A 13,392-nucleotide genomic window follows, 5' to 3' on the forward strand; every position below is an offset into this window, starting at 1 on the left:
AGGTAACTGCTAATAAATACTATTAAAATTGCTGCTCTTAAGGCAAGGGGTTAACTATTGGATGGAAATAAGAAACAAAAAAAAGTCATCATTAAAATTTAGGAGTTCAATGTATTAATACTTGCAGCTTTTTACTGTACACTAAATTATTTCATTTTTCCTCTTAGGCCAGCCCTGTTAGGAATAAGTTTCGGTAAATGAGCTCCATCGGATACACAAATTCGCCCGCAATAATAAAAGATAAATTTAATTCAGCAGCTATTAGCGGTCTGGGAATTGCGGGACAGATTCCATGATGGTTGACGTGCACGTTATGATAATATTGTTAATCACTAATCATCAATAGCTTGCGTGTATACGTCACACATCTATGTACACAATCTTATGTACCTCACGCAATCCCATGGGTCTACTTTACAGACTCGCAACTTACCCAGAAGAAACAATGCAGGAGATGAGTACAGTAAGACTAATAGAAATAAGGATTACAGCGAGTGATCTGTGCCGTCTTAAGCGAGCAAATCCCAGGGACCTGTCCAACATGCAAGGCTTCATTTTTATACTAAACGTATCTATTTAAATGGTTAATAATGATACGGAAACTATAATCTAGATATTGTTCAGAGTCAGATCCAAATTAGATAGAATTATATTCATCTACTCTCACGGAAACACAATCGTAGTGTAGGAAAATCCAGAACTCTGGCGTCTTAAACAACATGGCAACACCGGTATTGAATTCCAATGCAAATGGACACATTGATATTCTTCAATAATCTTCTGCATTCCTCGATTCCTCGAGTTGAGCATTTGAGCAGGCATGACCAGACCTGCGCAGTGGCAATGCGCACTGGTCGACCTTGCTTAGCACTCCATTGCAGGTCTTGCAACCCTCCCGGCGTTACTGCATGTACCGTACCTATTATTAATAAAACATCTCGATATAAGCATCTTTCAGAAGTAACAGGAAAATATATTTTATGCTTTAGAGCGCAACAGGATATTCTTCAAACTGTTCAACTTGTAATCCTCTTATTTTCGCGCTCTTCCCACATCATTGAAAGTCCCTATTATATAAAGGCTTCTATTGCAGCGAATATAAAACGAGGGTTTCACGTGCTGTCTCTATATATGTAGTAAATATTAAATTCTGATAAAACGTATAAGCACTGTTTAGGAAAATAATACTATGTAAATTCAAATATTTTATGTACAAAATTGAATTCAGAATTCTGGCGTTAATTGGGGAGTTCCCGAATAACAATTTGTTAGAATGTCGATACCGCCTTCGAAAACAAACCTGCACAAGTTATTAGTCGATACGGGGTGGATTTATTCGGAACGCGACCATTTTAATTCTACTGCTTAGTAACAGTGTGCATGATGTAGCGACGAGATATCGTGTCATCGTAACATTTAAATGTTAAATCATTAATCTAGTCCTAGCATGACATTTGAACTAAAAACCGACCTGGGTACCAGGCTCTTCGCAAATTAAGTACCTACCTACTATACTAAACATCTTGCGACCGATCAACAGTCTGGGAAAGAAAATACAAAACTCCTACAGTTCAGTTCAAATTAATAATACACATAAAAATAATACTAATCGATCAGAAAAAATATTATTTTAGAGTTATTCTAAATCTAGAGCAGGCTTCACGCACGTGTTTCGATTCAACAACAGGTGAAAAGTATTGGTGGTTTGTTGTTTTAAAACAACGGTAAAGATTTACGACTTGAACTCGAATCGAAAACACTATCATCGAAGAAAAATTTCGAAATGACAATATTGTCTGTCCACATTTAATAAGCTTTGATTACAAAATCGATATAATATGATTCCGATGTTGGAGTGAATGGAGAAATAGTTACTTATCACGTTGATACAATGTCCCCTTTCAGATTAAGGAAAATTAGCTCATACTTTGTTTACGTTTTAGCTTAATAATGTAACATCAAATATTCTACTATAAATACAAGTACTTTCAACTGCATATTTCAATAAAACTTAAAAGCTGTAAATATAGACTCACTACTCAAATAGAAATGCAAGGACGAGTAACGTTTTTAATTAAACGAGAAAAGGAAAAAAAAGTACACAAATCATTTTCCGGTCTCCTTAAATAACAAAAACACGTGCACTTTGTACGTAAATACTAATAACAGTTTTTTTTTAATTGACTAGCCTTTTGATGCGTCTCTTCGTATAGCTATTTATATATTTTTTATGCAGCTTTATACCTACGTTTACTACTCACATTTATACAAAGTAGATACTGACATCTTCACTAGTTTAACCTCGTTAGCGTTAGGGTTTTATTAATAGTTAATATCTAATTACCAATTTTTTATTTATTCATTTTATTGCAGGTGCATTAGGAAGTTACGACCACCAGAGCATTTTTCCTTGTTATGGCGGTAAATGCACAGCATGGTAACATAACTATATCAGAGCGCTTACATTATTTTTAATCAAATAATATTGTAATTGCATCAATTCCGCGGGCAGAATATACTGTGAACGCGAATAACGCGAACGCAACAAGCAAGAAAATCATACAAAAATATGAAACTCACTGCAATAAGAATAGGACATTAAATGAATACGCAATACATAAGGAGTTTAATTTCATTTTTATCCTGCTGTAGCTCTATAATTCAACAATACATAAGGCGTTCAATTTAATTTTATTACTACTGTAGCTCTATAATTCCACAATACATAAGGCGTCTAATTTCATTTTTATCCTGCTGTAGCTCTATAATTCCACAATACATAAGGCGTTCAATTTAATTTTATTTCTACTGTAGCTCTATAATTCCACAATACAAGGAGTATAATACGCATACAACTATATGTTGTGTTTGTCATTCAATCCTGCGGCATTCTGCAATCGGCCCTTGAGTTCAGGACTTGAGAAGGTAAGTATAGGCGTACCGCTGAGAGCTCCATTGGAACATCTCGCTCTTTCTCACAAACGAAGAATTCAAAAGAAAGGTATGTTAGACCGAACCTCTCAGCGGTCGAGCAACCATGCGCAACACCCAGTCGTTTGGCAGAAGCAACACGACTTTTTCTTTTATTTTTGGTTAGTTTGTTGTCTGAATCGGCCCGTCGTTGCGGTGTCCTTTGTTATTCGCGGATATATTCAGCAATAGGATAATAATTGAATTATCCTGAGAGAAAGACACCCTCTCCCCGCGGAGTAATCAGGCCCGAGGGCGGGTCCGGGGGTAAGTTACAAGGTCCTAACCCCGCTGCGTGTATAAAACGCTATTAATCTGCGCTACTGATATTACGTCCATGCTTTCTGTCATATATTTCAATAAGTATCATCTAAGCTTCGCGAAATAAAACACAGATTTAATATTATACTTTATAACTACGAGATTTGATTAAAATTCAATTTGATCAAGACAAAGTTACATGTTATCCTTCAGAAATGTGCAAAATTAGTCGGTTGGAATAAATTATCAATCTAAAATCTGAATTGACGTAGATAAGTTCTCTGAAAACACGATTTCTAGTTATATCCATATTTTTCGAAGAGTATTATCAATTATCGTAAACTACTTTAAAAAAAATCTATATTTTTACTATAAATTTAAGTGCATAAAACTGTTACATACAAAACCAACATAATGTTTTTTTTTAATGAGGTACATATATGTAAAGGCATAAACTGAAAATGTTTGATCGTCTGGGAATGTTTTTGATAAAACTCCTCTGAAGTGGTGTGGTTTTTATTTTATTATTATTTTTTGTATGTGTTTATTTAGTTTTCATTTTTATATATAATAAAAACCTTTTAACAACTTATTTCTATGACATTAGGGACACTTTATTGGGCAACGATATACGTACAATTAAACAACGCGTGTATTTAAAAAAAATCTAACTAATAAATTGATCGAAATCTATAATGTAAAACACGCCTACTCTAAGCGCCCTGTCGATCGAATCTGATTTTAGGTTTAATTCATTAATTCTATGTCGATAATAAAACATAGATGTGTTTAATAGACTTGATGGCAATTTCAGTAAATAACTATTTCATTGATTCGATAAATGACACACCGTATGAGACATACATACATACTTATGAATACGGATATGTTAGCTTTGATCATAATTTGAATTTAATCTTTGTCATTATCGTAAAAAAAAAACAAAAAGGATTGGTTAAAATTTTGCTGTCGAATTTTATTTAATGTTTCCTAGTAACTATTAACCCGTATTGCCTGTTTGTAGATCAAAACTTAATTATTTGTCGATAATTATTACTCACTGAAAAAAAAAACTATCATAGATACTATAATAAAATTTTGTACAAAGTGATATACTTCTTACAAAGTCTTTGATTTGGGTAACTTGTCATCAACAACTTACATCAACACCCTACTATTTTGGCATAAAGATGACCGAATTGTTGATGTATTACCTCATTACAAGTAAGTAAAAGTTATCAATTTGTCTGTGTAAATGCTTAAATGACAGCATTATTTAATCAAACAGAAATTAACACAAACCTTGCTTACGTAGTTATTTACACATAGGTAACTAAAATACACCATTTATTTTTTTATAAGAGAACTGTACGTGTATCCTCAAGTTAGAGATAACTAGCCAAATTAGTTGCGTATCTGTATAGCATCCCGGTGGACTGGGCACGTGCGGATCTCAAATGGTTGCTATTCAAAACAAGGATATTATTTAAACTATACTAATAACTTTGACTCGTGTTAAACATAACACAGATTTATATTGAAACAAGCTATTTGTAATTGTGTTTTGATTTTGAACATAGTTAACATATTGCATTCAGAGTGGTAATCGGTAACTTCCTGGTAAAGTTCACCATTCGGTATTGAAACTAGTACTGTATCAAAACATAACTAGCCGTTGGAAACAATAGTTATATTGTTTCAAAGTCCAACGCTGTTGATAATAATTGGCGTCAATAGTTGAAATATAATACCTACTTGCGAATATTATTCAACGCAGTCAACGATTCAACTGCCTAATAAATAAAAGGGTTAAGAGTTTGCACTTCGTGAAAATCATTACTCGATATTTCAAATGGTCTTTTGGTTATGTAACTCCTGCTAGACGTTTTTCTTTTATTTTTCCATCCAATACTGCCGATACACAGCGCCAATGGACAGCCAAATTTATCAACGACAAGCAAAAAATAACCAACGTCGGCCGCCTAGCTACGTTTTGTACGTATTGTTTTCAACAGTTTGGCTTGTTAAATCAAAAGGGTCAAGAGATTACACTTCGTGAACGATATTATGCCTAATTTGAAATGGTCTTTTGGTAATGTACGTACCTACTGCACGTTTTTTTTTTCTCATCCAATACGGCCGATACGCAGCGCCAAGGGACAATAAAATTTATCAACGACAAGCAAAATATATCTTCAACGTCTTTAATATTTCAACAGGGTAATGTTTTCAACACCGAAACCAACGTCTTCCAACAGTTTCAATTTTAGGTATTGTAGGATTATTATTACGTGTGTGGGGCATAGAGATAATAATAATACATCAATGATCCGGGGAACCACCCGTTAATAGGGATTTCCTAATACGATTTTGATCTATTTTTTGTTTGTTTTTTTGTTAGTATCGTGTCGATCTCCTATACGTTTAGTTTGATTGTACTAGCTTGTCGCGCGTCTATTCAATCTGTTTTTGTTTTTTTTTTTCTTAGAATGTAAAAATACATAAGTGTTTGATATAAATTTGATGACTAAACTAATTTCTAATTGAATAATAATTATTAGTGTAAGTGTCGTAGTGTGATTGAACTTTGGACTGATGATAAATATTAAACAGTTTAACAGATGGTGATTTATTACTCTAATCCCAACACTGTTAATGTGTTTAAAAATATAGTTCACGAACTTTTGTTAACCTACTCCCTCGGAAGAACAAGACTATTCGCATAAATGAACCACTCACTAGATCAATATCTTCGGGTTTTTAGTACTGAGCCCATGGGTCCTAAAGTTTGCCATAGATAAAAGTCTGTAACTGAAAAATATACGTCACTACTACACATACTCACCATCGACTAGGATAGAAACTATAAAAAAGGCGTAACCATAGACAATATAATTCTCATTCGGAGCCAATCCCATTCACTAGCCTAAAATCTTGTTCTGAGATGAACAATCAACCTGTCGTAAAAATAAACTAAAATGACTTAAAATCCTTTAAATAAAGGAAAAACATTTATAAGATTATCAAATATGAAATGTTTTTTTACGACAGTAACGAATTTTGATATTTCTCTGCTTTTAACAGAAAAATGAAAAACACAGAAGATTTTTGTATTTCGTTTTAATACGAGTTACATTTATACATATATATTTTACAAGATATTATATGTAAGGTCATGTATTCCTCATCAGAAAAGAGAATTTGTTTGGCCTGATAAGAAGGGAGACACGATTCTTACTTTGGTTGTTTCGCATAAAATATAAATTTTAATGCAAGTTTTTTTTGAGAAATGATTCATATACATTGTATATTAATATAGATATTACAGAAACAAGAAATACAATAATATACAAGCATGAAACACATTTAGAAGGTGTACCAAGACAATATAAAAATACATAAACAGGAAATACAAGAATGTAGAAGTACAAAACACATTTTAAAAAAGGTATTGAAAGATATGTATGTATAGAAAGACCGGTCGGTGGCCGAGTTGACCATGCGCTTGGGTCCCATCCAGGCGTAGCGTGTTCAATTCCTCGGCTGGCTAAGTCCTCCATCACAACACAAGCAACATTTTCCGCTTTCTGTGGTGGTAGTAGGAGATTTTCAAATATTGTCAGGTTATTCGTAACCCGGGAATGTTTGTCTTTCTTTAAAAAAAAAAAAAAAAATATTCATTAAGATGTCGAGTAAGTAAAAAAAAAATCTAGACAAATAAAATAAACTAATTAGGACAACCATCACTGCGTGCTTTCTTAACGCACCACTCCATCTTTTACAATCGATTCCAAAATGCGATCCACACACTCTTGCGTACGTCGTCAATATTGGATTCTGAATAAATTCTAATCTATTCAATTCAATTCAATTCAATTCAATTTGTTTATTCCTTTAAAAACATTACAAAATTACATTTTATTTCGTTTTTAAGTATATTTGTAAAATGGTATTACATAATAGTTAGCGGTGTATAAACTATACCAGCATCAATAGAGCTTGCCTTTTAAAGGCAGCTTCACCGATGCTAAATATGTCGATATCCGAATTAATTCTCTTCAACAGCAAGACTGCTCTCCCCACCGGCATGACCATTGGCAAGTTAGTCCTGCAGGCCGGGAGATAAAACAGTCTATGCTGTCGGTGACGGAGATAACCATCAGGAACATAGAGACTAATACTCTCCATGATAGTCGGATTTACTAACCATCCACGAATCAGTTTGAAGAAGTGTGATACAATATGCACATCTCTTCTGACCCGTAGATGGTTCATACCGAGCATGCCCAAGAGAAAGTCAGTAGGATAGAGCCACGGGTAGTAGCCATACTCCCTCAGGTAGAGGAATCTCATAAATTTCTTCTGCACTCTCTCCAACATGAGGGAATACTTCACCTGATGTGGGCTCCAAACCACCGACCCACTCTCAAGCCTACTCTATCTATCAATCCGTATTGACCATTTGCGAAAAAGACTATGGTACTCCTTAAAACTCGGAAACCGATGTCGAATCGATGTATTGTCCGTACATCCTTTCACATCGCACTTAACATTTTTTGACATTTTCATGTTTTGACAGCGGCCTATAAACATGCATGAAGTTCGCACTGGTTTGTGGAAAATATACGTCACAAGATACACAGCCATAGAGATTACCGTGTATTTTTTTCTGACCCACTTTTTTCTCGGAGTTATACCCCCCTGACTATTCGCAAGATATTTCTGACAATCAAACAGAATCTTCAGACGAACCGTTTTGGAATGCATTAAATTCAGTAGTCGAAAAAAATAAGCCAGTGAATAATCCAAATAACAAATTCCGCAAAGAACTGGACATGTGTCTCGAAATGGATCTTCTTGATAGAAAGAGTTGTCCCCTGAAATGGTGGAAGGAACATGGAGTATATTTTCCGAATTTGAAAAAATCTTCATAGAACAATGTAGTATTGTAGCAACATCCGTTCCTTGTGAACGAATTTTTTCCAAGACTGGACTAATTATATCCGACCGCAGGTGCAGTCATTAAGGCTAGAAAAGTGTTTTTGAATATGGATTCGAAAATATAGAAATGCGCAAAAAAAAACAAACGGTAAATAACCTTTAAATGACTTAATAACCTTAAATATTGTAAATAATAAAATAATATTTTACATAAATAATTTGATGTGTAAAAACTTCTGAACTGTGCTAAAAAAGGTGGGACCTTAAATAGACTGAGCTTGGAGTAAACCTGTTAAATAATGTAAGTCATGGTTTTATTTTTCTTAAAAAACGTCTAATCTTATTAATTTTTCAAAACTGGACATTATGTTCTTACAAATAACTAAGCTGAATAAGCATCGAAATTCGAAATACTTGGACCGTAATTTTTTATAAAGTTTAATTATTTTTGATAATTTGAATATGTGTAGATTTTAGTAAATTATCTAAAAAAATATAATAACAAATGTAATGAATGAGGTTTCATCGAGTATGGATAATTAAGCACTAAAAACAGACCTGAGTTAATAAATCACTAGAAATAATCAATTATAGTTGCGTCAACGTCGGCGTTATTTTCAACAGTTATTTTCAACAGTTGAACGATAACGACGTTGGCGTTGGATGGAATTATCGTGAACGCCCAGTACTAATTGAAACGTTGCTTGAAATGCCGTTGGTTTAGTCATGTTTGTTGACCAGATCTGAACAGTCAGGCACTTCCCAATCTTCGTATTTCCCGTCTACTTAGGGTATCCCAATTAGGGATGTCATAGTCACACTGGAATTGGGGACTTTAGAAAGGTATTCACATAAAAACAGCTGGTACGAGAGCGAGATAGGGCTTGTCTCGGGGGCGTTAATTAACAGGCCACGCCACTGGTCCTAAGCAAACGCATCGTACACAAAACACTATCATAATTCTTCGTGGCATATTTAGATAACAAAGGTCAAATTCTAAACACAACACAATTCATTCTGTACACTGAACTTGGCCACAAAAAAAAACAATAATGTATTTATTGATTCCTTGTCAGACAGCAATTAATTTATCGTTTATTCCAGACTTAAAAGGATACATTAATTTAATGTGGACAGTTGGTAATGGTAATGAATCAAAATAATTTACGAATAATAATTATTATTGCCATTCAAGTTTTTTTATAAATGTTTCTTGTTAAGACCATAATATTAGGTACATATTTTTGAATGCCATGAAATTTAACAAATAACCCAATATGAATAGCGTCAACACTAAAATGATATCTTACATCTGTGATTTATAATAAATATCTTAACTTTACAGGGACAGTAATAATACTGAAAATTGTTATTGAAATATAAATTTTTTTGCCCACTACTAACACATCATTGACACTATTTCTTTAACCAGATAGAAATCTCTGATCATATAACTTTGAATAAATACAAACTTCCAAGGAAAGCGTTACGTACTTTATCATCGTGTCCCACTGGCACAATTCTTGTACTATTTGCCAATTTAATTTTAAAATCAATCAACGCTATTGGTCATTTGATTAATTGGATTGAATATTTAGGGGTGTTATCAAACAGTGTGAAAGTGATGTAATCCGATAAAGCCTCCGTGGTCGACGGGTAAGGCTCTCGACTAGCAATCTGAAGGTCGCGGGTTCAAATCCTGGCGTGCGCAAGTAAATTATATTTGATAAATTTGTAATATTTCAAAAAGTAGATTTAGTTTTAAATGGCTTTAGCCGTGTTTTGTGTCCGGATCCGAATAGCTAGTTACTCCCCCACCTTCCTCTTTCTCATGTCCTTTCCTTATTACCTACAACCTCACAACATACCCCAATAGGGGATACCATAGTATCACTGGCCTCAGACGGTTGGGAGCAGATGGGACTCTTCTACGGTATTCATATAAAAACAGAATAATCAATTAATTTTAATTATCAGAAACTTAAAACCACCCTCTACCTTTTTTGTTTATTTATTTATGTCTATTCTTGAATACACGTTTTACAAATTATTACAGTGGTTTATATTGCAGTAATGGGCATACTGTTAAAAAGTTTGGTTGCGTAGTATTGAAAGTGTCTTTGTCCGTGTGTGGTGTGTGTTATCGGAATGTTCAGTATTTTATTTGTTGAGGACCTGGTTTTTATTATGGCTTTTTCTTGATTTGTAATATGAAGATTATTATGGATGAGGTGTAGCAGAGCAGTTTTGGCGTAAAGTTGTCTTATTGACATACGTCTAGTGTTTTGAAGATTTTGGTTGAGTCTGTGTAGAATGGTACTTGCAGTATGAGTTTTATTATTGCCTTTTGAATTGGGTCAACTGCTGTGTTTGTAGCGCCTTATACTGAGCCACTTCCTAACTCCAAAGGATTCCTTCATTGGAGTGCGTGGTAGCTCCCCTACTAAAAATTACTTTTTAGCAGCTTTCGCAAGTTGACCCCATCGAGGTAGGTACCCACCGACACTTTAATGTGATGATTTCTAATAGGGAGGTTGCCGATTCAATTCTACGATGACATGCTTTTTATCATACCTAGTATCTCTTGTATCTTTTCGTCTGTGTCCGACCAAAGATTACTTTGAAGAGACGGAATCAATGCTCAAATGATTCATTTTATAATGCTACGAGTAGGTGAAAATTCATTCAGCTTGAATTTATTTATTTTTTAAATTAGCATTTTTTTTTTAAATTTAATTTATTTAAATTGTATTAAATTTACTCAAAACTTTTTATTGTTGGACCGATTCCGATATCAGCCTGTTACGGCCGGCTTCACATTGGTCTTTAGTTTGGGCTCAAAATTAGCAAATAGTTACACATGTCTGTACAATGTAAAGAATGGGGAACTAAATCGCCACCCGGTTGGGCAGAGTTGTGAGGCGGGTTAAGGTAGGGGCTGTAGGAAGGAATTTATTAATGCCGGTCTTGAAGAAGCCCGGATTATATGAAGGATCAAACACAGATGCCGGTAGCTCGTTCCACATACGAGCCGACTTACACAAAAAACTTGTGGAACAAACGTCCCGTTCTCATGAAGAAAACATCAACTGTGAACTAGTGTTTCGCGCGTGTCCGTCAAGTGCATCGGGGATCAATACTGCTAGCTCCTTAGAGCAGGCTCCATTAAAATACTTGAAGATCAGACACATTAGATATGACGATCGGTCTGTTAACAACGGATTGTCAGACGGACCGCCTTTTTTTGCAGAGAATGGAATAGGTTTATCAAATATTGTGGGGGTCCCAAATTCAATTGTTGTGTGTACTTGAGATTTGTACAGAATAAAAAGCGGGTCACAATTGAAGTTTATGCTAGCCTTATACAAGACACTAGCCCAATTGATTTTGGAGAGAGATTTGCCTAATGCTACCCTGTGTTATTTAGCTTAAGTACCTATGTGAATTGCGGTGTTAAATATAAAAGTTGTGCGCCGAGTTTGAAAGCTTGGAGCAAAAAATCCAAAACAGCACAGAACACACATCCAGCGCCTTAGTGTCCATCGGACTTTGTGAAATGGCCATAACGACGCTGCCAATTATAAGACGGTGGCTTGCTGCACCCAATTAAGATAGTTTTCAGCCACACTCACCAAACTGCGGCCTGAATAGGCCAGGCTAGGGATGCCATGATAGGATATATTATTCGAGGTTGTCTTCCGGTTAAGTTTAGTTTTCTAATTAAGGCGTAACAGCCCAGGAGAAGACCACGGGAAGCCACAATATGGGGCTGCTCACCACCGCCAGAGAACGGCGTATTCATAAATATAATATATATCAAGTATGATTTTCGTGTTTTTCAGCAGCCGAGCAATGCGGGGAGGCGAGGGAACAACAAAATCACAGCATGAAGTCAAGCCTGGTCCGCTTCAACGTGTAATATAGGTTCGAAGTGTCGGGTACATAGTCCTAGCCTCTAACGGTAGGTACTGCCAAAATGTTAACGCTTTCTTTTAGACCGAAAGTCTTTTGTTCGAATCATTCAAATGAACATAATTTTACTTTGTGTAGAGAGAAAATCTGAAAATGCTTTCCTAAAGAAAGTTATTTTATCCACTATCGGGTGGTCGAAAGCTAGTTAGTCAGGATGATCTGCTAACAGTCAAGAAGATTTCATAACAAGTTATGGTTAGTGAAGATGTCAGACAATCAATGAATTTCTTTTAAAGCGACAATAAAAAACTTATCATCTACATTTTTAAGAAAGCAAACACTTGGTGGCTTGACATTATATAAATGAAAAAAAAACAACTCAAATAAAGTGGTTTAAAACATTTTTTTTTTAATTTATAATTTTTTAAGTATTGATTTCGCAACAACCAAACCACGATTAAATGAAAACATGTACCTAGTATATATTGTACCTATTTATTTAAACGAAGTTATGTATATTTAACCTTTATGAAATATCGGAATTCAAGACTCAAGCTTTGACTTGTAGTAAGATTGAAGCATTTTTCCAGGACGTTAAATCTTTGTTTTGCATTTTATAAGCGTCCTAAAAATACTAACATTTATTAGTATTTATTTATTGTAAATTTCTAAAAATACTATCATTTATTAGTATTTATTTATTATAATTTTCTAAAAATACTAACATTTATTAGTATTTTTTAAGCTCAATTTAAAGCTGTGGAGAATGTGTAAATTATTGTTTAGATTTTTTGGGGTATGTGCAATACTACAGATAATACTTGCAAATTAATTTCAAAGCCGATTCTAAATGATTTATTACTTTTTCAATTATATCCGTTGCCTATTATTAACTACTTATCTTTTCGGTCGAACACAATTTTATTTGTACTTAATTGAATAACAGCCCTAATAGGATGAAATTCTGGGGAAGGAATTGAAAATAGGGAATTTTAGGGAAGTAAATGAACTATAAATGCAATTAGAGTGATAATCCTGGAGGGATCATAAAATAAAATTAGGCAGTTTGATAAGGCGTGACGGTAAATCCATTTCTACGGGAATTAAAGGATTGCCCTGCATTCATCGGGCAAATGCGTTTTACATCACTGTATACATAGTCAGGTAAATTTATATTAACATTAGAATAATACACAAATAACTTTGTTTATATCACTTTAATATATATAACCTCTACATGTTTCATGAACAATGTTAACATCATCAGGAGCAAGCATATACATGATGTGAACATTGTTTATGAAACAT

At 34.2% G+C, this 13,392-nt stretch overlaps 1 protein-coding gene across 5 annotated transcripts in view; it reads right to left on the reverse strand.

Annotated features, from left to right (window-relative positions):
- Window positions 1–13,392, reverse strand: part of trol (terribly reduced optic lobes) — a 298,108-nt gene that overhangs the window by 103,411 nt on the left and 181,305 nt on the right. The window lies entirely within an intron of this gene.

Source organism: Hesperophylax consimilis, chromosome 23 (genome assembly GCF_061612785.1).
Source record: "Hesperophylax consimilis isolate HC1 chromosome 23, BYU_Hcon_1.0, whole genome shotgun sequence".
Taxonomy (NCBI): Eukaryota; Metazoa; Arthropoda; class Insecta; order Trichoptera; family Limnephilidae; genus Hesperophylax; species Hesperophylax consimilis.